Consider the following 24,084-nt stretch of genomic DNA (forward strand, 5'->3'; position numbering starts at 1 on the left):
TATTGTCAGAGGTAGAGGATTTGAACCCATGGCCTCTTATGAGGACAAGAACTTGAGTCTGGCGCCTAAGACCACTTGGCCATCCTGACTATTAATTGTGTGTTCCCAGATTGGTTTGAGAGTGGATTTTATCATTCCGTATATGGGTGTGTAAACGTCTCACTAGTAGACATGTTTTAAAACTGTGAGACTGATGACGATACGTAAAGGATTAAAATAGATAATATCTACTTGCTGTTCGATTCAGGAATGAAACAATCCTAATAAGGGTGCGAAAACCTTTCCCTAACAGGTGCGTTTTAAAACTGTGAGGCTGATGGCAACACCTAATGACAAAAATGGACAATGTTTGCTAGCAATGGGCTTGGACTTTTACAACTTATATCAGAGCTAGTCACTAGGCGAGGTGCCAGTGAGGACGCTTGGCATTCAGAATGGGTCGATAGTGAGATCCCACATCAATATCAACTAACGGTGGTCCTGGATTGTAACAAATGCCGGCTGGAATAGCTTAGTTTGTTAGTATGTGTAGCTGTTTAACCACAAGGTCGAAGGTTCAAGCCCTCATTCTGCGATGGGAATGTAGCGCATACCTTATAATTGTGTTTGGTGCTTCTCCCTAGTACAAATTTTCAATCAACTTCGGTTTGCGGTGGTAACGTGTACGAGAACCAATTAATCATGTTCGAAACAAGCCCATAATGGTAGTATTTTATATTATCCACTTTGACTCACGTTTTGCCTAACCAACATTTTGATGTCAGAAGTGGGATTTTAACCCACGCCCTCTTAAGAGGACAAGAACTTAAGTCTGGCGCCTTAGACAACTTGACCATTCTAACTACTAATTGTGCGTTCCCAGATTGGTTTGAGAGGGGAATTTATCATTCCGTATATGGGTGTGTAAACGTCTCCCTAGTAGACGATTTTAAAACTTTGAGGCTGACGACGATACGTAACAGATTAAAATAGATAATATCTACTTACTGTTTGATTGAGGAATGAAACAATTCTAATAAGGGTGCGAAAACATGACGATGTGCTACTGACAAAAATGGACAATGTCTGCTAGCAGTGGGCTTGGACTTTTACAAATGATATCAGAGCTAGTCACTAGGAGATGTGCTACTGAGGACGCTTGGCACTCAAAAGGAGACGATAGTGAGATCCCACATCGATTAGAGAGGTGAAGAAATATTTCTTGCAAGGGTCTGAAAACCTATCCATAGTAGATGCAGTTTAAAATCGTGAGGGAGATAACGAGACGTAAAGAAAGAAAGCAGACAATATCAACTAACGGTGGGCTTGGATACTTATAAATGATTGATTCAAATATCTTTCCACTTGAACTTCGAGGATATTCTCATCAAATTTTTATGTTTGAAAAATCATGTTTTAATACCTTTATTAAAACTCTATTGAGTTCAATTGATATCTAGCATGGTATAGAGTTTCATGTCTTAACACGACAGTCGATATTATCCACTTTGGCTTGCATTTTATCTTACAATAATATGAGTTGTTAGAAGTGAGATTTGAACCCACACCCCTCTTATGAGGACCAAAACTTGAGTCTAGCGCCTTAGACCACTCGGCCATCCTTACTGCTTATTGCACGTTCCATGATTGGTTTGAGAGGGGATTCTCATTCCGTATATGGGTGTGTAAACGTCTCCCTAGTAGACGCGTTTTAAAACTGAGGCTGACACGATATGTAACGGATTAAAATAGATAATATCTACTAGCTGTTGGAGAGAAGAACGAAACAATCCTAATAAGGGTTCGAAAACCTCTCCCTAAGAGGCGCGTTTTAAAATTGAGAGGCTAATGGCAATACCTAAGGAAAAAATGGACAATGTCTGCTAGAAGTGGGCTTGAACTTTTATAAATGACATCAGAGCTAGTCACTAGGCGATGTGTCAGTGGCGACACTTGGCTCTACAAGGGATCGAAAGTGAGATTCCACGTCGATTAGAGAGGTGAACAAACATTTCTTATAACGGTCTGAAAACCTCTCCCTAGTAGATGCGGTTTAAAACCATTAGGGAGATAACGATGTTAAAATATAATCACTAGTCAATAAGGTTAAGCCCAACCATTGTATCAGTGACTATATTTATGTTAAGAAAATGATTTAGGATTTTAGGAATAAATTTAGGAAAATGATTTAAGAATTTTTGGAATAAATTTAAGAAAATGATTTAAGTATTTTAGGAAAAACGTTGAGAAATTTTAGGAATAGATTGACTATCATCTATTATAAATACCCCTCCACCCATGTAATGGCCCTAAATTTCAACATACTCGAAGTCGTTAGTAACATCTCATGCTTATAACTCTTACATGAACATCATTTATAACGTAAAACTTCGAAAAATGTCTAAAACTTCTTCTCATGAAACCACAGCCTTGGTCTTACGTGTTTAAATACGAAATACTGAAATTTAATGAACATAAAAACAAATACAAAAAAATTTAAAACAATGAAATGCAAATTCTAACTTAGACTAGGAATTTAAATATGAGTCTACCCTATGCACGTGTCACAGTCTCTACTCGCGATGTCGCCGTCCTCCGTACAAGTGTGCTTTGCCTTTACCTGAAAAATGATGTAGCACACGACCTGAGTATTCCAAAGAATACTCAGTAAGTGGCCCCACCATAGGGGTCATGCAAATGCAAACACATGCAATCATGATTTAAGAACCTATCTCTAATCATCTTAAGGTGGTCTCCAGTTTAGGAAAAATTAGATGCGTAGTACTTCCCTACACACGATTCACACGTGTGAGTGTGAATCTCCACGGCGCTCGCACACCCCCTGGACCCTCTGGTCAAGCTAATTTGTAGCAACATTCAGAGGTCAAAGGAACCCCAGTGTCATGCGCCTCGTGAACACCCTCATCTGTGCATATTCGCGCTCGTGCACATTCGCACTCATCATTATACTGTGTGCGTCCACACTCATCATCTCTAGGGGAAGGCTCTAAAGGAAATTTGGATGAGATTGTTATGTATATTAAAAATATTATCAAAATAACCCTAGGGTGAGAATTAATGATACATTCTGAATTTAATGCGCTTTCGACTGTGCTAGAATGGAGGAATGGACATTTTGACTAGTTTCTCTGGTTATATATGGATCTTATCTCGTGGTTGAGCTTGCTTGAATATTTACACTTTGAAATGTTCGAAACAAGCCAATAATGGTAAGTAATAGATATTTTACACTTGAGTTTGGCGCCTTAGATCACTCGGCCATCATGACTACTAATTGTGCTTTCCCAGATTGGTTTGAGAGGGGAATTTATCATTACGTATATGGGTGTGTAAACCTCTTCCTAGTAGATGTGTTTTAAAACTGTGAGGCTGATGACGATACGTAACAGATTAAAGTAGATAATATCTACTAGCAGTTGGTTTGAGAAACGAAACAATCCTAATAAAGGTGCGAAAACCTCTCCCTAACAGGCGCATTTTAAAACTGTGAGGCTGATGGCAATACCTAATGACAAAAATGATCAATGTCTACTAGCAGTGGGCTTGGACTTTTACAAATGATATCAGAGCTAGTCACTAGGCGATGTGCCAGTGAGAACGCTTAGAAACATTTCTTGCAAGGGTCTGAAAACCTATCCATAGTAGATGCGGTTGAAAACCATGAGGGAGATAACGAGACGTAAAGAAAGAAAGCAGACAATATCAACTAACGGTGGTCTTGGATTGTAACAAATGTTGGTTGGAATATCTCAGTTGGTTAGAGCGTGTGACTGTTAACCACAAGGTCGAAGGTGCTAGCCCTCCTTCTAGCGATGGGAATATAGCACATACCTTATAATTTTGTTGGGTGATTTTCCCTATTACAAATTTTCAATCAACTTCAGTCTGCGATGTAACTATGTACGAGAACCAATTAATCATGTTTTGACACTTTTTTTAAAAAAGCATTGGTGAGTTCACACTTTGGCTTCCATTGTTTCTAACAACATTTGGATGTCATCAAAAAGTGGGATTTGAATCCACCCCTCTTACAAGGACAAGAACTTGAGTTTGGCGCCTTAGACCACTCGAGCATCATGACTACTAATTGTTCTTTCACAGATTGGTTTGAGAGGAGAATTCATCATTCCGTATATGGGTGTGTAATTGTCTCCCTAGTAGACGCTTTTTAAAATGTGAGGCTAACGACGATTGAGGAACGAAACAATCCGAAAACTTCTCCCTAACAGATGCGTTTTAAAATTGTGAGGCTGATGGCAATACCTAAAGACAAAAATGGACAATGTGTGCTAGTAGTGGGCTTGGACTTTTACAAATGGTATCAAAGCTAGTCACTAGGTGATGTGCCAGTGAGGACGCCTGACAATCATAAGGGGTAGATAGTGAGATCCCACATCGATTAGAGAGGTGAAGAAACATTTCTTGCAAGGGTCTGAAAATCTATCCATAGTAGATGCGGTTGAAAACCGTGAGGGAGATAACGAGACGTAAAGAAAGAAAACAGACAATATCAACTAAAGGTGGTCTTGGATTGTAACAAATGTTGGCTGGAATAGCTCAGTTTGTTAGAGCGTGTGACTGTGAACCACAAAGTTGGAGGTTCAAGCCCTCCTTCTAGAGATGGGAATTGTGTACGAGAACCAATTAATTGTGTTTTGTGACACTTTTTAAAAAAAAAAGGATTGGTGAGTTCAATTGATATCCATCGGGGTGCGAAGTTCCATTTCTTAACTTTGAAATGTTCGAAACAAACCCATAAAAAATGGTAAGTAGTAGATATTATCCACTTTTGCTTCCGTTTTGCCTAACACAACTTTTGGATGTTAAAAGTGGGATTTGAACCCACACCCTCTTACGACGACCAGAACTTGAGTCTGGCGCCTTGGACCACTCGACCATCCTGACTACTAATTGTGTGTTCCCAGATTTGTTTGAGAGGGGAATTCATCATTCGGTATATTGGTGTGTAATCTTCTCCCTAGTAGACGCTTTTTAAAATGGTTAGTTGTAGATATTATCCACATTGGCTCCCATTTTTTCCTAACAGTATTTGGATGTCAAAAGTGAGATTTGAACCCACGCCCTCTTACGACGACCAAAACTTGAGTCTAACGCCTTAGACCACTCGGCCATCCTAACTACTAATTGTGCATTCCCAGATTGGTTTGAGAGGGGAATTTATCATTCCGTATATGGGTGTGTAAATGTCTCCCTAGTAGATGCGTTTTAAAACTGTGAGGCTGACGACGATACGTAACGGAATAAAATAGATAATATCTACTTGATGTTGGATTGAGGAATGAAACAATCCTAATAAGGGTGCGAAAACCTCTCAGGCCCGTTTTAAAACAATGAGGCTGATGGCATTCAGAAGGGGTCAATAGTGAGATCCCACATAAAACCGTGAGGGAGATAACTTAAAGAAAGAAAGTAGACAATTTCAACTAACACCTTAGCCCCACACAAGTTCGTAGGTTCAAGCCCTCCTTCTGGCTCTAGTTTTCCCTAAAAACATTTGAATTTCATAAGTGGGATTTGATTTGAACCCATGCCCTCTTACGAAGACCAAAACGTGAGTCTGGCACCTTAGACCACTCAACCATCCTGACCACTAATTGTGTGTTCAAAGATTGGCTTGAGAGGGGACTTTATCATTCTGTATATGGATGTGTAATCGTCTCCCAAGTAAACGCGTTTTAAAATTGTGTGGCTGACGACAATACATAACGAATTAAAATAAATAATATCTACTAGCTGTTCGAGAGAGGAACGAAACAATCCTAATAAGGGTCCAAAAATCTCTCCATAAGGTTTAAAACTTCGAGGCTGATGACAATACCTAATGACAAAAGTGGACAATGTCACTTTTACAAATGATATCAGAGCTAGTCACTTGGCGATGTGCTAGTTTGGGATGCTTGGCATTCAGAAGGGGTAGATAATGAGATCCCACATCGATTAGATGTCAAAAGTGGTAGTTGAACCCACGCCCTCTTACGAGGACAAGAACTTGAGTCTGGCGCCTTAGACCACTCGGGCATCATGACTACTAATTGTGCTTTCCCAGATTGGTTTGAGAGGAGAATTCATCATTCTGTATATAGGTGTGTAATCGTCTCCCTAGTAGACGCGTTTTAAAACTGTGAGGCTGACGACGATACGTAACGGATTAAAATAGATAATATCTACTTGCTGTTGATTTGAAGAACGAAACAATCCTAATAAGGGTGCGAAAATCTCTCCCTAACAGACGCGTTTTTAAACTGTGAGGCTGATGGCAATACTTAATGACAAAAATGGACAATGTCTACTAGCAGTGGGCTTGGACTTTTACAAATGATATCAGAGCTAGTCACTAGGCGATGTGCCAGTGAGGACGCTTGGCGTTCAGAAGGGCTCGATGGTGAGATCCCACATCGATTAGAGAGGTGAAGAAATACTTCTTGCAAGGGTTTGAAAACCTATCCATAGTAGATGCGGNAACTTTTGCTTCCGTTTTACCTAACCCAACTTTGTCAGAAGTGGGATTTGAACCCACGCCCTCTTACAAGGACCAGAACTTGAGTCTGGCGCCTTAGACCACTCGGCCATCCTGACTACTATTTGTTTGTTGCCAGATTGGTTTGAGGGAGAAATTCATCATTCCGTATATGGGTGTGTATCCGTCTCCCTAGTAGACGCTTTTTAAAATGTGAGGCTCACGACGATACATAACAGATTAAAATAGATAATATCTACTAGCAGTTGGATTGAGGAACGAAACAATCCTAATAAGGGTGCGAAAACCTGTCCCTAACAGGCGCGTTTTAAAACTGTGAGGCTGGTGGCAATACCTAAAGACAAAAATGGACAATGTCTGCTAGCGGTGGGCTTGAACTTTTACAAATGATATCAAAGCTAGTCACTAGGCGATGTGCCAGTGAGGACGCTTGGCAATCAGAACGGGTCGATGGTGAGATCCCACATCGATTAGAGAGGTGAAGAAACACTTCTTGTAAGGGTCTGAAAACCTATCCATAGTAGATGCGGTTGAAAACCGTGAGGGAGATAACGAGACGTAAAGAAAGAAAACAGAAAATATCAACTAACGGTGGTCTTGGATTGTAACAAATGTTGGCTGGAATAACTCTGTTTGTTAGAGCATGTGGCTATTAACCACAAAGTGGGAGGTTTAAGCCCAACTTCTAGCGATGGGAATGTAGCGCATACCTTATAATTGTATTTGGTGAATCTCCCTAGAACAAATTTTCAATCAACTTCGGTTTGTAACTGCGTACGAGAAACAATTAATCATGTTTTGACACTTTTTAAAAAAAAGCATTGGTGGGTTCAATTGATATCCACCGGGGGTGCGAAGTTCCATTTCTTAGCTTTGAAATGTTCGAAACAAACGAAAAATGGTAAGAGTAGTGTGTAGATATGTAACTTTTGCTTCCGTTTTACCTAACCCAACTTTGTCAGAAGTGGGATTTGAACCCACGCCCTCTTACGAGGACCAGAACTTGAGTCTGGCGCCTTAGACCACTCGGCCATCCTGACTACTAATTGTTTGTTGCCAGATTGGTTTGAGGGAGAAATTCATCATTCCGTATATGGGTGTGTATCCGTCTCCCTAGTAGACGCTTTTTAAAATGTGAGGCTCACGACGATACGTAACATATTAAAATAGATAATATCTACTAGCAGTTGGATTGAGGAACGAAACAATCCTAATAAGGGTGCGAAAACCTGTCCCTAACAGGCGCGTTTTAAAACTGTGAGGCTGGTGGCAATACCTAAAGACAAAAATGGACAATGTCTGCTAGCGGTGGGCTTGAACTTTTACAAATGATATCAAAGCTAGTCACTAGGCGATGTGCCAGTGAGGACGCTTGGCAATCAGAACGGGTCGATGGTGAGATCCCACATCGATTAGAGAGGTGAAGAAACACTTCTTGTAAGGGTCTGAAAACCTATCCATAGTAGATGCGGTTGAAAACCGTGAGGGAGATAACGAGACGTAAAGAAAGAAAACAGAAAATATCAACTAACGGTGGTCTTGGATTGTAACAAATGTTGGCTGGAATAGCTCTGTTTGTTAGAGCATGTGGCTATTAACCACAAAGTGGGAGGTTCAAGCCCAACTTGTAGCGATGGGAATGTAGCGCATACCTTATAATTGTATTTAGTGAATCTCCCTAGAACAAATTTTCAATCAACTTCGGTTTGCGATGGTAACTGCGTACGAGAAACAATTAATCATGTTTTGACACTTTTTAAAAAAAAGCATTGGTGGGTTCAATTGATATCCACCGCGGGGGTGCGAAGTTCCATTTCTTAGCTTTGAAATGTTCGAAACAAACCAAAAAATGGTAAGAGTAGTAGTAGATATGTAACTTTTGCTTCTGTTTTACCTAACCCAACTTTGTCAGAAGTGGGATTTGAACCCACGCCCTCTTACGAGGACCAGAACTTGAGTCTGGCGCCTTAGACCACTCGGCCATCCTGACTACTAATTGTTTGTTGCCAGATTGGTTTGAGGGAGAAATTCATCATTCCGTATATGGGTGTGTATCCGTCTCCCTAGTAGACGCTTTTTAAAATGTGAGGCTCACGACGATACGTAACATATTAAAATAGATAATATCTACTAGCAGTTGGATTGAGGAACGAAACAATCCTAATAAGGGTGCGAAAACCTGTCCCTAACAGGCGCGTTTTAAAACTGTGAGGCTGGTGGCAATACCTAAAGACAAAAATGGACAATGTCTGCTAGCGGTGGGCTTGAACTTTTACAAATGATATCAAAGCTAGTCACTAGGCGATGTGCCAGTGAGGACGCTTGGCAATCAGAACGGGTCGATGGTGAGATCCCACATCGATTAGAGAGGTGAAGAAACACTTCTTGTAAGGGTCTGAAAACCTATCCATAGTAGATGCGGTTGAAAACCGTGAGGGAGATAACGAGACGTAAAGAAAGAAAACAGAAAATATCAACTAACGGTGGTCTTGGATTGTAACAAATGTTGGCTGGAATAGCTCTATTTGTTAGAGCATGTGGCTATTAACCACAAAGTGGGAGGTTCAAGCCCAACTTGTAGCGATGGGAATGTAGCGCATACCTTATAATTGTATTTAGTGAATCTCCCTAGAACAAATTTTCAATCAACTTCGGTTTGCGATGGTAACTGCGTACGAGAAACAATTAATCATGTTTTGACACTTTTTAAAAAAAAGCATTGGTGGGTTCAATTGATATCCACCGGGTGCGAAGTTCCATTTCTTAGCTTTGAAATGTTCGAAACAAACAAAAAAATGGTAAGAGTTGTAGTTATGTAACTTTTGCTTCCGTTTTACCTAACCCAACTTTGTCAGAAGTGGGATTTGAACCCACGCCCTCTTACGAGGACCAGAACTTGAGTCTGGCGCCTTAGACCACTCGGCCATCCTGACTACTAATTGTTTGTTGCCAGATTGGTTTGAGGGAGAAATTCATCATTCCGTATATGGGTGTGTATCCGTCTCCCTAGTAGACGCTTTTTAAAATGTGACGCTCACGACGATACGTAACAGATTAAAATAGATAATATCTACTAGCAGTTGGATTGAGGAACGAAACAATCCTAATAAGGGTGCGAAAACCTGTCCCTAACAGGCGCGTTTTAAAAAACTGTGAGGCTGGTGGCAATACCTAAAGACAAAAATGGACAATGTCTGCTAGCGGTGGGCTTGAACTTTTACAAATGATATCAAAGCTAGTCACTAGGCGATGTGCCAGTGAGGACGCTTGGCAATCAGAACGGGTCGATGGTGAGATCCCACATCGATTAGAGAGGTGAAGAAACACTTCTTGTAAGGGTCTAAAAACCTATCCATAGTAGATGCGGTTGAAAACCGTGAGGGAGATAACGAGACGTAAAGAAAGAAAACAGAAAATATCAACTAACGGTGGTCTTGGATTGTAACAAATGTTGGCTGGAATAGCTCTGTTTGTTAGAGCATGTGGCTATTAACCACAAAGTGGGAGGTTTAAGCCCAACTTCTAGCGATGGGAATGTAGCGCATACCTTATAATTGTATTTGGTGAATCTCCCTAGAACAAATTTTCAATCAACTTCGGTTTGCGATGGTAACTGCGTACGAGAAACAATTAATCATGTTTTGACACTTTTTAAAAAAAAGCATTGGTGGGTTCAATTGATATCCACCGGGGGTGCGAAGTTCCATTTCTTAGCTTTGAAATGTTCGAAACAAACCAAAAAATGGTAAGAGTAGTGTAGATATGTAACTTTTGCTTCCGTTTTACCTAACCCAACTTTGTCAGAAGTGGGATTTGAACCCACGCCCTCTTACGAGGACCAGAACTTGAGTCTGGCGCCTTAGACCACTCGGCCATCCTGACTACTAATTGTTTGTTGCCAGATTGGTTTGAGGGAGAAATTCATCATTCCGTATATGGGTGTGTATCCGTCTCCCTAGTAGACGCTTTTTAAAATGTGAGGCTCACGACGATACGTAACATATTAAAATAGATAATATCTACTAGCAGTTGGATTGAGGAACGAAACAATCCTAATAAGGGTGCGAAAACCTGTCCCTAACAGGCGCGTTTTAAAACTGTGAGGCTGGTGGCAATACCTAAAGACAAAAATGGACAATGTCTGCTAGCGGTGGGCTTGAACTTTTACAAATGATATCAAAGCTAGTCACTAGGCGATGTGCCAGTGAGGACGCTTGGCAATCAGAACGGGTCGATGGTGAGATCCCACATCGATTAGAGAGGTGAAGAAACACTTCTTGTAAGGGTCTGAAAACCTATCCATAGTAGATGCGGTTGAAAACCGTGAGGGAGATAACGAGACGTAAAGAAAGAAAACAGAAAATATCAACTAACGTGGTCTTGGATTGTAACAAATGTTGGCTGGAATAGCTCTATTTGTTAGAGCATGTGGCTATTAACCACAAAGTGGGAGGTTCAAGCCCAACTTGTAGCGATGGGAATGTAGCGCATACCTTATAATTGTATTTGGTGAATCTCCCTAGAACAAATTTTCAATCAACTTCGGTTTGCGATGGTAACTGCGTACGAGAAACAATTAATCATGTTTTGACACTTTTTAAAAAAAAGCATTGGTGGGTTCAATTGATATCCACCGGGGGTGCGAAGTTCCATTTCTTAGCTTTGAAATGTTCGAAACAAACCAAAAAATGGTAAGAGTAGTAGATATGTAACTTTTGCTTCCGTTTTACCTAACCCAACTTTGTCAGAAGTGGGATTTGAACCCACGCCCTCTTACGAGGACCAGAACTTGAGTCTGGCGCCTTAGACCACTCGGCCATCCTGACTACTAATTATTTGTTGCCAGATTGGTTTGAGGGAGAAATTCATCATTCCGTATATGGGTGTGTATCCGTCTCCCTAGTAGACGCTTTTTAAAATGTGAGGCTCACGACGATACGTAACATATTAAAATAGATAATATCTACTAGCAGTTGGATTGAGGAACGAAACAATCCTAATAAGGGTGCGAAAACCTGTCCCTAACAGGCGCGTTTTAAAACTGTGAGGCTGGTGGCAATACCTAAAGACAAAAATGGACAATGTCTGCTAGCGGTGGGCTTGAACTTTTACAAATGATATCAAAGCTAGTCACTAGGCGATGTGCCAGTGAGGACGCTTGGCAATCAGAACGGGTCGATGGTGAGATCCCACATCGATTAGAGAGGTGAAGAAACACTTCTTGTAAGGGTCTGAAAACCTATCCATAGTAGATGCGGTTGAAAACCGTGAGGGAGATAACGAGACGTAAAGAAAGAAAACAGAAAATATCAACTAACGGTGGTCTTGGATTGTAACAAATGTTGGCTGGAATAGCTCTGTTTGTTAGAGCATGTGGCTATTAACCACAAAGTGGGAGGTTCAAGCCCAACTTGTAGCGATGGGAATGTAGCGCATACCTTATAATTGTATTTAGTGAATCTCCCTAGAACAAATTTTCAATCAACTTCGGTTTGCGATGGTAACTGCGTACGAGAAACAATTAATCATGTTTTGACACTTTTTAAAAAAAAGCATTGGTGGGTTCAATTGATATCCACTGCGGGGTGCGAAGTTCCATTTCTTAGCTTTGAAATGTTCGAAACAAACCAAAAAATGGTAAGAGTAGTAGTTATGTAACTTTTGCTTCCGTTTTACCTAACCAAACTTTGTCAGAGGTGGGATTTGAACCCACGCCCTTTTACGAGGACCAAAACTTGAGTCTGGCGCCTTAGACCACTCGGCCATCCTGACTACTATTTGTTTGTTGCCAGATTGGTTTGAGGGAGAAATTCATCATTCCGTATATGGGTGTGTATCCGTCTCCCTAGTAGACGCTTTTTAAAATGTGAGGCTCACGACGATACGTAACATATTAAAATAGATAATATCTACTAGCAGTTGGATTGAGGAACAAAACAATCCTAATAAGGGTGCGAAAACCTGTCCCTAACAGGCGCGTTTTAAAACTGTGAGGCTGGTGGCAATACCTAAAGACAAAAATGGACAATGTCTGCTAGCGGTGGGCTTGAACTTTTACAAATGATATCAAAGCTAGTCACTAGGCGATGTGCCAGTGAGGACGCTTGGCAATCAGAACGGGTCGATGGTGAGATCCCACATCGAGTAGAGAGGTGAAGAAACACTTCTTGTAAGGGTCTGAAAACCTATCCATAGTAGATGCGGTTGAAAACCGTGAGGGAGATAACGAGGCGTAAAGAAAGAAAACAGAAAATATCAACTAACGGTGGTTTTGGATTGTAACAAATGTTGGCTGGAATAGCTCTGTTTCTTAGACCATGTGGCTATTAACCACAAAGTGGGAGGTTCAAGCCCAACTTGTAGCGATGGGAATGTAGCGCATACCTTATAATTGTATTTGGTGAATCTCCCTAGAACAAATTTTCAATCAACTTCGGTTTGCGATGGTAACTGCGTACGAGAAACAATTAATCATGTTTTGACACTTTTTAAAAAAAAGCATTAGTGGGTTCAATTGATATCCACCGGGGGTGCGAAGTTCCATTTCTTAGCTTTGAAATGTTCGAAATAAACCAAAAAATTGTAAGAGTAGTAGATATGTAACTTTTGCTTCCGTTTTACCTAACCCAACTTTGTCAGAAGTGGGATTTGAACCCACGCCCTCTTACGAGGACCAGAACTTGAGTCTGGCGCCTTAGACCACTCGGCCATCCTGACTACTAATTGTTTGTTGCCAGATTGGTTTGAGGGAGAAATTCATCATTCCGTATATGGGTGTGTATCCGTCTCCCTAGTAGACGCTTTTTAAAATGTGAGGCTCACGACGATACGTAACATATTAAAATAGATAATATCTACTAGCAGTTGGATTGAGGAACGAAACAATCCTAATAAGGGTGCGAAAACCTGTCCCTAACAGGCGCGTTTTAAAACTGTGAGGCTGGTGGCAATACCTAAAGACAAAAATGGACAATGTCTGCTAGCGGTGGGCTTGAACTTTTACAAATGATATCAAAGCTAGTCACTAGGCGATGTGCCAGTGAGGACGCTTGGCAATCAGAACGGGTCGATGGTGAGATCCCACATCGATTAGAGAGGTGAAGAAACACTTCTTGTAAGGGTCTGAAAACCTATCCATAGTAGATGCGGTTGAAAACCGTGAGGGAGATAACGAGACGTAAAGAAAGAAAACAGAAAATATCAACTAACGGTGGTCTTGGATTGTAACAAATGTTGGCTGGAATAGCTCTGTTTGTTAGAGCATGTGGCTATTAACCACAAAGTGGGAGGTTTAAGCCCAACTTCTAGCGATGGGAATGTAGCGCATACCTTATAATTGTATTTGGTGAATCTCCCTAGAACAAATTTTCAATCAACTTCGGTTTGCGATGGTAACTGTGTACGAGAAACAATTAATCATGTTTTGACACTTTTTAAAAAAAAGCATTAGTGGGTTCAATTGATATCCACCGGGGGTGCGAAGTTCCATTTCTTAGCTTTGAAATGTTCGAAATAAACCAAAAAATTGTAAGAGTAGTAGATATGTAACTTTTGCTTCCGTTTTACCTAACCCAACTTTGTCAGAAGTGGGATTTGAACCCACGCCCTCTTACGAGGACCAGAACTTGAGTCTGGCGCCTTAGACCACTCGGCCATCCTGACTACTAATTGTTTGTTGCCAGATTGGTTTGAGGGAGAAATTCATCATTCCGTATATGGGTGTGTATCCGTCTCCCTAGTAGACGCTTTTTAAAATGTGAGGCTCACGACGATACGTAACATATTAAAATAGATAATATCTACTAGCAGTTGGATTGAGGAACGAAACAATCCTAATAAGGGTGCGAAAACCTGTCCCTAACAGGCGCGTTTTAAAACTGTGAGGCTGGTGGCAATACCTAAAGACAAAAATGGACAATGTCTGCTAGCGGTGGGCTTGAACTTTTACAAATGATATCAAAGCTAGTCACTAGGCGATGTGCCAGTGAGGACGCTTGGCAATCAGAACGGGTCGATGGTGAGATCCCACATCGATTAGAGAGGTGAAGAAACACTTCTTGTAAGGGTCTGAAAACCTATCCATAGTAGATGCGGTTGAAAACCGTGAGGGAGATAACGAGGCGTAAAGAAAGAAAACAGAAAATATCAACTAACGGTGGTCTTGGATTGTAACAAATGTTGGCTGGAATAGCTCTGTTTGTTAGAGCATGTGGCTATTAACCACAAAGTGGGAGGTTCAAGCCCAACTTGTAGCGATGGGAATGTAGCGCATACCTTATAATTGTATTTGGTGAATCTCCCTAGAACAAATTTTCAATCAACTTCGGTTTGCGATGGTAACTGCGTACGAGAAACAATTAATCATGTTTTGACACTTTTTAAAAAAAAGCATTGGTGGGTTCAATTGATATCCACCGGGGGTGCGAAGTTCCATTTCTTAGCTTTGAAATGTTCGAAACAAACGAAAAATGGTAAGAGTAGTGTAGATATGTAACTTTTGCTTCTGGTTTACCTAACCCAACTTTGTCAGAAGTGGGATTTGAACCCACGCCCTCTTACGAGGACCAGAACTTGAGTCTGGCGCCTTAGACCACTCGGCCATCCTGACTACTAATTGTTTGTTGCCAGATTGGTTTGAGGGAGAAATTCATCATTCCGTATATGGGTGTGTATCCGTCTCCCTAGTAGACGCTTTTTAAAATGTGAGGCTCACGACGATACGTAACATATTAAAATAGATAATATCTACTAGCAGTTGGATTGAGGAACGAAACAATCCTAATAAGGGTGCGAAAACCTGTCCCTAACAGGCGCGTTTTAAAACTGTGAGGCTGGTGGCAATACCTAAAGACAAAAATGGACAATGTCTGCTAGCGGTGGGCTTGAACTTTTACAAATGATATCAAAGCTAGTCACTAGGCGATGTGCCAGTGAGGACGCTTGGCAATCAGAACGGGTCGATGGTGAGATCCCACATCGATTAGAGAGGTGAAGAAACACTTCTTGTAAGGGTCTGAAAACCTATCCATAGTAGATGCGGTTGAAAACCGTGAGGGAGATAACGAGACGTAAAGAAAGAAAACAGAAAATATCAACTAACGGTGGTCTTGGATTGTAACAAATGTTGGCTGGAATAGCTCTGTTTCTTAGAGCATGTGGCTATTAACCACAAAGTGGGAGGTTCAAGCCCAACTTGTAGCGATGGGAATGTAGCGCATACCTTATAATTGTATTTAGTGAATCTCCCTAGAACAAATTTTCAATCAACTTCGGTTTGCGATGGTAACTGCGTACGAGAAACAATTAATCATGTTTTGACACTTTTTAAAAAAAAGCATTGGTGGGTTCAATTGATATCCACGCGGGGGTGCGAAGTTCCATTTCTTAGCTTTGAAATGTTCGAAACAAACCAAAAAATGGTAAGAGTAGTAGTTATGTAACTTTTGCTTCCGTTTTACCTAACCCAACTTTGTCAGAAGTGGGATTTGAACCCACGCCCTCTTACGAGGACCAGAACTTGAGTCTGGCGCCTTAGACCACTCGGCCATCCTGACTACTAATTGTTTGTTGCCAGATTGGTTTGAGGGAGAAATTCATCATTCCGTATATGGGTGTGTATCCGTCTCCCTAGTAGACGCTTTTTAAAATGTGAGGCTCACGACGATACGTAACATATTAAAATAGATAATATCTACTAGCAGTTGGATTGAGGAACGAAACAATCCTAATAAGGGTGCGAAAACCTGTCCCTAACAGGCGCGTTTTAAAACTGTGAGGCTGGTGGCAATACCTAAAGACAAAAATGGACAATGTCTGCTAGCGGTGGGCTTGAACTTTTACAAATGATATCAAAGCTAGTCACTAGGCGATGTGCCAGTGAGGACGCTTGGCAATCAGAACGGGTCGATGGTGAGATCCCACATCGAGTAGTGAGGTGAAGAAACACTTCTTGTAAGGGTCTGAAAACCTATCCATAGTAGATGCGGTTGAAAACCGTGAGGGAGATAACGAGGCGTAAAGAAAGAAAACAGAAAATATCAACTAACGGTGGTCTTGGATTGTAACAAATGTTGGCTGGAATAGCTCTGTTTGTTAGAGCATGTGGCTATTAACCACAAAGTGGGAGGTTCAAGCCCAACTTGTAGCGATGGGAATGTAGCGCATACCTTATAATTGTATTTGGTGAATCTCCCTAGAACAAATTTTCAATCAACTTCGGTTTGCGATGGTAACTGCGTACGAGAAACAATTAATCATGTTTTGACACTTTTTAAAAAAAAGCATTGGTGGGTTCAATTGATATCCACCGGGGGTGCGAAGTTCCATTTCTTAGCTTTGAAATGTTCGAAACAAACCAAAAAATGGTAAGAGTAGTAGATATGTAACTTTTGCTTCCGTTTTACCTAACCCAACTTTGTCAGAAGTGGGATTTGAACCCACGCCCTCTTACGAGGACCAAAACTTGAGTCTGGCGCCTTAGACCACTCGGCCATCCTGACTACTAATTGTTTGTTGCCAGATTGGTTTGAGGGAGAAATTCATCATTCCGTATATGGGTGTGTATCCGTCTCCCTAGTAGACGCTTTTTAAAATGTGAGGCTCACGACGATACGTAACATATTAAAATAGATAATATCTACTAGCAGTTGGATTGAGGAACGAAACAATCCTAATAAGGGTGCGAAAACCTGTCCCTAACAGGCGCGTTTTAAAACTGTGAGGCTGGTGGCAATACCTAAAGACAAAAATGGACAATGTCTGCTAGCGGTGGGCTTGAACTTTTACAAATGATATCAAAGCTAGTCACTAGGCGATGTGCCAGTGAGGACGCTTGGCAATCAGAACGGGTCGATGGTGAGATCCCACATCGATTAGAGAGGTGAAGAAACACTTCTTGTAAGGGTCTGAAAACCTATCCATAGTAGATGCGGTTGAAAACCGTGAGGGAGATAACGAGACGTAAAGAAAGAAAACAGAAAATATCAACTAACGGTGGTCTTGGATTGTAACAAATGTTGGCTGGAATAGCTCTGTTTGTTAGAGCATGTGGCTATTAACCACAAAGTGGGAGGTTTAAGCCCAACTTCTAGCGATGGGAATGTAGCGCATACCTTATAATTGTATTTGGTGAATCTCCCTAGAACAAATTTTCAATCAACTTCGGTTTGCGATGGTAACTGCGTACGAGAAACAATTAATCATGTTTTGACACTTTTTAAAAAAAAGCATTAGTGGGTTCAATTGATATCCACCGGGGGTGCGAAGTTCCATTTCTTAGCTTTGAAATGTTCGAAATAAACCAAAAAATGGTAAGAGTAGTAGATATGTAACTTTTGCTTCCGTTTTACCTAACCCAACTTTGTCAGAAGTGGGATTTGAACCCACGCCCTCTTACGAGGACCAGAACTTGAGTCTGGCGCCTTAGACCACTCGGCCATCCTGACTACTAATTGTTTGTTGCCAGATTGGTTTGAGGGAGAAATTCATCATTCCGTATATGGGTGTGTATCCGTCTCCCTAGTAGACGCTTTTTAAAATGTGAGGCTCACGACGATACGTAACATATTAAAATAGATAATATCTACTAGCAGTTGGATTGAGGAACGAAACAATCCTAATAAGGGTGCGAAAACCTGTCCCTAACAGGCGCGTTTTAAAACTGTGAGGCTGGTGGCAATACCTAAAGACAAAAATGGACAATGTCTGCTAGCGGTGGGCTTGAACTTTTACAAATGATATCAAAGCTAGTCACTAGGCGATGTGCCAGTGAGGACGCTTGGCAATCAGAACGGGTCGATGGTGAGATCCCACATCGATTAGAGAGGTGAAGAAACACTTCTTGTAAGGGTCTGAAAACCTATCCATAGTAGATGCGGTTGAAAACCGTGAGGGAGATAACGAGACGTAAAGAAAGAAAACAGAAAATATCAACTAACGGTGGTCTTGGATTGTAACAAATGTTGGCTGGAATAACTCTGTTTGTTAGAGCATGTGGCTATTAACCACAAAGTGGGAGGTTTAAGCCCAACTTGTAGCGATGGGAATGTAGCGCATACCTTATAATTGTATTTGGTGAATCTCCCTAGAACAAATTTTCAATCAACTTCGGTTTGTAACTGCGTACGAGAAACAATTAATCATGTTTTGACACTTTTTAAAAAAAAGCATTGGTGGGTTCAATTGATATCCACCGGGGGTGCGAAGTTCCATTTCTTAGCTTTGAAATGTTCGAAACAAACCAAAAAATGGTAAGAGTAGTGTAGATATGTAACTTTTGCTTCCGTTTTACCTAACCCAACTTTGTCAGAAGTGGGATTTGAACCCACGCCCTCTTACGAGGACCAGAACTTGAGTCTGGCGCCTTAGACCACTCGGCCATCCTGACTACTAATTGTTTGTTGCCAGATTGGTTTGAGGGAGAAATTCATCATTCCGTATATGGGTGTGTATCCGTCTCCCTAGTAGACGCTTTTTAAAATGTGAGGCTCACGACGATACGTAACATATTAAAATAGATAATACCTACTAGCAGTTGGATTGAGGAACGAAACAATCCTAATAAGGGTGCGAAAACCTGTCCCTAGCAGGCGCGTTTTAAAACTGTGAGGCTGGTGGCAATACCTAAAGACAAAAATGGACAATGTCTGCTAGCGGTGTGCTTGAACTTTTACAAATGATATCAAAGATAGTCACTAGGCGATGTGCCAGTGAGGACGCTTGGCAATCAGAACGGGTCGATGGTGAGATCCCACATCGATTAGAGAGGTGAAGAAACACTTCTTGTAAGGGTCTGAAAACCTATCCATAGTAGATGCGGTTGAAAACCGTGAGGGAGATAACGAGACGTAAAGAAAGAAAACAGAAAATATCAACTAACGGTGGTCTTGGATTGTAACAAATGTTGGCTGGAATAGCTCTGTTTGTTAGAGCATGTGGCTATTAACCACAAAGTGGGAGGTTCAAGCCCAACTTGTAGCGATGGGAATGTAGCGCATACCTTATAATTGTATTTGGTGAATCTCCCTAGAACAAATTTTCAATCAACTTCGGTTTGCGATGGTAACTGCGTACGAGAAACAATTAATCATGTTTTGACACTTTTTAAAAAAAAGCATTGGTGGGTTCAATTGATATCCACCGGGTGCGAAGTTCCATTTCTTAGCTTTGAAATGTTCGAAACAAACCAAAAAATGGTAACAGTAGTAGTTATGTAACTTTTGCTTCCGTTTTACCTAACCCAACTTTGTCAGAAGTGGGATTTGAACCCACGCCCTCTTACAAGGACCAGAACTTGAGTCTGGCGCCTTAGACCACTCGGCCATCCTGACTACTAATTGTTTGTTGCCAGATTGGTTTGAGGGAGAAATTCATCATTCCGTATATGGCTGTGTATCCGTCTCCCTAGTAGACGCTTTTTAAAATGTGAGGCTCACGACGATACGTAACATATTAAAATAGATAATATCTACTAGCAGTTGGATTGAGGAACGAAACAATCCTAATAAGGGTGCGAAAACCTGTCCCTAACAGGCGCGTTTTAAAACTGTGAGGCTGGTGGCAATACCTAAAGACAAAAATGGACAATGTCTGCTAGCGGTGGGCTTGAACTTTTACAAATGATATCAAAGCTAGTCACTAGGCGATGTGCCAGTGAGGACGCTTGGCAATCAGAACGGGTCGATGGTGAGATCCCACATCGATTAGAGAGGTGAAGAAACACTTCTTGTAAGGGTCTGAAAACCTATCCATAGTAGATGCGGTTGAAAACCGTGAGGGAGATAACGAGACGTAAAGAAAGAAAACAGAAAATATCAACTAACGGTGGTCTTGGATTGTAACAAATGTTGGCTGGAATAGCTCTGTTTGTTAGAGCATGTGGCTATTAACCACAAAGTGGGAGGTTCAAGCCCAACTTGTAGCGATGGGAATGTAGCGCATACCTTATAATTGTATTTGGTGAATCTCCCTGGAACAAATTTTCAATCAACTTCGGTTTGCGATGGTAACTGCGTACGAGAAACAATTAATCATGTTTTGACACTTTTTAAAAAAAAGCATTGGTGGGTTCAATTGATATCCACCGCGGGTGCGAAGTTATGTTTTGACACTTTTTAAAAAAAAGCATTGGTGGGTTCAATTGATATCCACCGCGGGTGCGAAGTTCCATTTCTTAGCTTTGAAATGTTCGAAACAAACCAAAAAATGGTAAGAGTAGTGTAGATATGTAACTTTTGCTTCCGTTTTACCTAACCCAACTTTGTCAGAAGTGGGATTTGAACCCACGCCCTCTTACGAGGACCAGAACTTGAGTCTGGCGCCTTAGACCACTCGGCCATCCTGACTACTAATTGTTTGTTGCCAGATTGGTTTGAGGGAGAAATTCATCATTCCGTATATGGGTGTGTATCCGTCTCCCTAGTAGACGCTTTTTAAAATGTGAGGCTCACGACGATACGTAACATATTAAAATAGATAATATCTACTAGCAGTTGGATTGAGGAACGAAACAATCCTAATAAGGGTGCGAAAACCTGTCCCTAACAGGCGCGTTTTAAAACTGTGAGGCTGGTGGCAATACCTAAAGACAAAAATGGACAATGTCTGCTAGCGGTGGGCTTGAACTTTTACAAATGATATCAAAGCTAGTCACTAGGCGATGTGCCAGTGAGGACGCTTGGCAATCAGAACGGGTCGATGGTGAGATCCCACATCGATTAGAGAGGTGAAGAAACACTTCTTGTAAGGGTCTGAAAACCTATCCATAGTAGATGCGGTTGAAAACCGTGAGGGAGATAACGAGACGTAAAGAAAGAAAACAGAAAATATCAACTAACGGTGGTCTTGGATTGTAACAAATGTTGGCTGGAATAGCTCTGTTTCTTAGAGCATGTGGCTATTAACCACAAAGTGGGAGGTTTAAGCCCAACTTCTAGCGATGGGAATGTAGCGCATACCTTATAATTGTATTTGGTGAATCGCCCTAGAACAAATTTTCAATCAACTTCGGTTTGCGATGGTAACTGCGTACGAGAAACAATTAATCATGTTTTGACACTTTTTAAAAAAAAGCATTGGTGGGTTCAATTGATATCCACCGGGGGTGCGAAGTTCCATTTCTTAGCTTTGAAATGTTCGAAACAAACCAAAAAATGGTAAGAGTAGTAGATATGTAACTTTTGCTTCCGTTTTACCTAACCCAACTTTGTCAGAAGTGGGATTTGAACCCACGCCCTCTTACGAGGACCAGAACTTGAGTCTGGCGCCTTAGACCACTCGGCCATCCTCACTACTAATTGTTTGTTGCCAGATTGGTTTGAGGGAGAAATTCATCATTCCGTATATGGCTGTGTATCCGTCTCCCTAGTAGACGCTTTTTAAAATGTGAGGCTCACGACGATACGTAACAGATTAAAATAGATAATATCTACTAGCAGTTGGGTTGAGGAACGAAACAATCCTAATAAGGGTGCGAAAACCTGTCCCTAACAGGCGCGTTTTAAAACTGTGAGGCTGGTGGCAATACCTAAAGACAAAAATTGACAATGTCTGCTAGCGGTGGGCTTGAACTTTTACAAATGATATCAAAGCTAGTCACTAGGCGATGTGCCAGTGAGGACGCTTGGCAATCAGAACGGGTCGATGGTGAGATCCCACATCGATTAGAGAGGTGAAGAAACACTTCTTGTAAGGGTCTGAAAACCTATCCATAGTAGATGCGGTTGAAAACCGTAAGGGAGATAACGAGACGTAAAGAAAGAAAACAGAAAATATCAACTAACGGTGGTCTTGGATTGTAACAAATTTTGGCTGGAATAGCTCTGTTTCTTAGAGCATGTGGCTATTAACCACAAAGTGGGAGGTTTAAGCCCAACTTCTAGCGATGGGAATGTAGCGCATACCTTATAATTGTATTTGGTGAATCTCCCTAGAACAAATTTTCAATCAACTTCGGTTTGCGATGGTAACTGCGTACGAGAAACAATTAATCATGTTTTGACACTTTTTAAAAAAAAGCATTGGTGGGTTCAATTGATATCCACCGGGGGTGCGAAGTTCCATTTCTTAGCTTTGAAATGTTCGAAACAAACGAAAAATGGTAAGAGAAGTGTAGATATGTAACTTTTGCTTCTGTTTTACCTAACCCAACTTTGTCAGAAGTGGGATTTGAACCCACGCCCTCTTACGAGGACCAGAACTTGAGTCTGGCGCCTTAGACCACTCGGCCATCCTGACTACTAATTGTTTGTTGCCAGATTGGTTTGAGGGAGAAATTCATCATTCCGTATATGGGTGTGTATCCGTCTCCCTAGTAGACGCTTTTTAAAATGTGAGGCTCACGACGATACGTAACATATTAAAATAGATAATATCTACTAGCAGTTGGATTGAGGAACGAAACAATCCTAATAAGGGTGCGAAAACCTGTCCCTAACAGGCGCGTTTTAAAACTGTGAGGCTGGTGGCAATACCTAAAGACAAAAATGGACAATGTCTGCTAGCGGTGGGCTTGAACTTTTACAAATGATATCAAAGCTAGTCACTAGGCGATGTGCCAGTGAGGACGCTTGGCAATCAGAACGGGTCGATGGTGAGATCCCACATCGATTAGAGAGGTGAAGAAACACTTCTTGTAAGGGTCTGAAAACCTATCCATAGTAGATGCGGTTGAAAACCGTGAGGGAGATAACGAGACGTAAAGAAAGAAAACAGAAAATATCAACTAACGGTGGTCTTGGATTGTAACAAATGTTGGCTGGAATAGCTCTGTTTGTTAGAGCATGTGGCTATTAACCACAAAGTGGGAGGTTTAAGCCCAACTTCTAGCGATGGGAATGTAGCGCATACCTTATAATTGTATTTGGTGAATCTCCCTAGAACAAATTTTCAATCAACTTCGGTTTGTAAGCGTACGAGAAACAATTAATCATGTTTTGACACTTTTTAAAAAAAAGCATTGGTGGGTTCAATTGATATCCACCGGGGGTGCGAAGTTCCATTTCTTAGCTTTGAAATGTTCGAAACAAACCAAAAAATGGTAAGAGTAACGAGACGTAAAGAAAGAAAACAGAAAATATCAACTAACGGTGGTCTTGGATTGTAACAAATGTTGGCTGGAATAGCTCTGTTTCTTAGAGCATGTGGCTATTAACCACAAAGTGGGAGGTTTAAGCCCAACTTCTAGCGATGGGAATGTAGCGCATACCTTATAATTGTATTTGGTGAATCGCCCTAGAACAAATTTTCAATCAACTTCGGTTTGCGATGGTAACTGCGTACGAGAAACAATTAATCATGTTTTGACACTTTTTAAAAAAAAGCATTGGTGGGTTCAATTGATATCCACCGGGGGTGCGAAGTTCCATTTCTTAGCTTTGAAATGTTCGAAACAAACCAAAAAATGGTAAGAGTAGTAGATATGTAACTTTTGCTTCCGTTTTACCTAACCCAACTTTGTCAGAAGTGGGATTTGAACCCACGCCCTCTTACGAGGACCAGAACTTGAGTCTGGCGCCTTAGACCACTCGGCCATCCTGACTACTAATTGTTTGTTGCCAGATTGGTTTGAGGGAGAAATTCATCATTCC

General features: G+C 41.1%; 1 protein-coding gene and 19 non-coding genes across 20 annotated transcripts in view; all 20 read right to left on the bottom strand.

Annotated features, from left to right (window-relative positions):
* Positions 1-24,084, bottom strand: part of LOC111483613 (U-box domain-containing protein 4-like) — a 261,990-nt gene that overhangs the window by 80,052 nt on the left and 157,854 nt on the right. The window lies entirely within an intron of this gene.
* Positions 6,514-6,597, bottom strand: TRNAL-CAA. Its single transcript has one exon. It is a non-coding gene; the product is annotated as a tRNA-Leu (tRNA).
* Positions 7,456-7,539, bottom strand: TRNAL-CAA. The gene has a single exon. It is a non-coding gene; the product is annotated as a tRNA-Leu (tRNA).
* On the bottom strand, positions 8,406-8,489 carry TRNAL-CAA. The gene has a single exon. It is a non-coding gene; the product is annotated as a tRNA-Leu (tRNA).
* TRNAL-CAA lies at positions 9,349-9,432 on the bottom strand. The gene has a single exon. It is a non-coding gene; the product is annotated as a tRNA-Leu (tRNA).
* TRNAL-CAA lies at positions 10,298-10,381 on the bottom strand. Its single transcript has one exon. It is a non-coding gene; the product is annotated as a tRNA-Leu (tRNA).
* Positions 11,242-11,325, bottom strand: TRNAL-CAA. Its single transcript has one exon. It is a non-coding gene; the product is annotated as a tRNA-Leu (tRNA).
* Positions 12,188-12,271, bottom strand: TRNAL-CAA. The gene has a single exon. It is a non-coding gene; the product is annotated as a tRNA-Leu (tRNA).
* On the bottom strand, positions 13,133-13,216 carry TRNAL-CAA. Its single transcript has one exon. It is a non-coding gene; the product is annotated as a tRNA-Leu (tRNA).
* Positions 14,078-14,161, bottom strand: TRNAL-CAA. Its single transcript has one exon. It is a non-coding gene; the product is annotated as a tRNA-Leu (tRNA).
* On the bottom strand, positions 15,024-15,107 carry TRNAL-CAA. Its single transcript has one exon. It is a non-coding gene; the product is annotated as a tRNA-Leu (tRNA).
* TRNAL-CAA lies at positions 15,970-16,053 on the bottom strand. Its single transcript has one exon. It is a non-coding gene; the product is annotated as a tRNA-Leu (tRNA).
* On the bottom strand, positions 16,915-16,998 carry TRNAL-CAA. Its single transcript has one exon. It is a non-coding gene; the product is annotated as a tRNA-Leu (tRNA).
* On the bottom strand, positions 17,860-17,943 carry TRNAL-CAA. Its single transcript has one exon. It is a non-coding gene; the product is annotated as a tRNA-Leu (tRNA).
* Positions 18,801-18,884, bottom strand: TRNAL-CAA. The gene has a single exon. It is a non-coding gene; the product is annotated as a tRNA-Leu (tRNA).
* Positions 19,744-19,827, bottom strand: TRNAL-CAA. The gene has a single exon. It is a non-coding gene; the product is annotated as a tRNA-Leu (tRNA).
* Positions 20,758-20,841, bottom strand: TRNAL-CAA. The gene has a single exon. It is a non-coding gene; the product is annotated as a tRNA-Leu (tRNA).
* Positions 21,703-21,786, bottom strand: TRNAL-CAA. The gene has a single exon. It is a non-coding gene; the product is annotated as a tRNA-Leu (tRNA).
* Positions 22,649-22,732, bottom strand: TRNAL-CAA. Its single transcript has one exon. It is a non-coding gene; the product is annotated as a tRNA-Leu (tRNA).
* TRNAL-CAA lies at positions 23,952-24,035 on the bottom strand. The gene has a single exon. It is a non-coding gene; the product is annotated as a tRNA-Leu (tRNA).

Source organism: Cucurbita maxima, unplaced genomic scaffold (genome assembly GCF_002738345.1).
Source record: "Cucurbita maxima cultivar Rimu unplaced genomic scaffold, Cmax_1.0 Cma_Scf00009, whole genome shotgun sequence".
Lineage (NCBI taxonomy): Eukaryota > Viridiplantae > Streptophyta > Magnoliopsida > Cucurbitales > Cucurbitaceae > Cucurbita > Cucurbita maxima.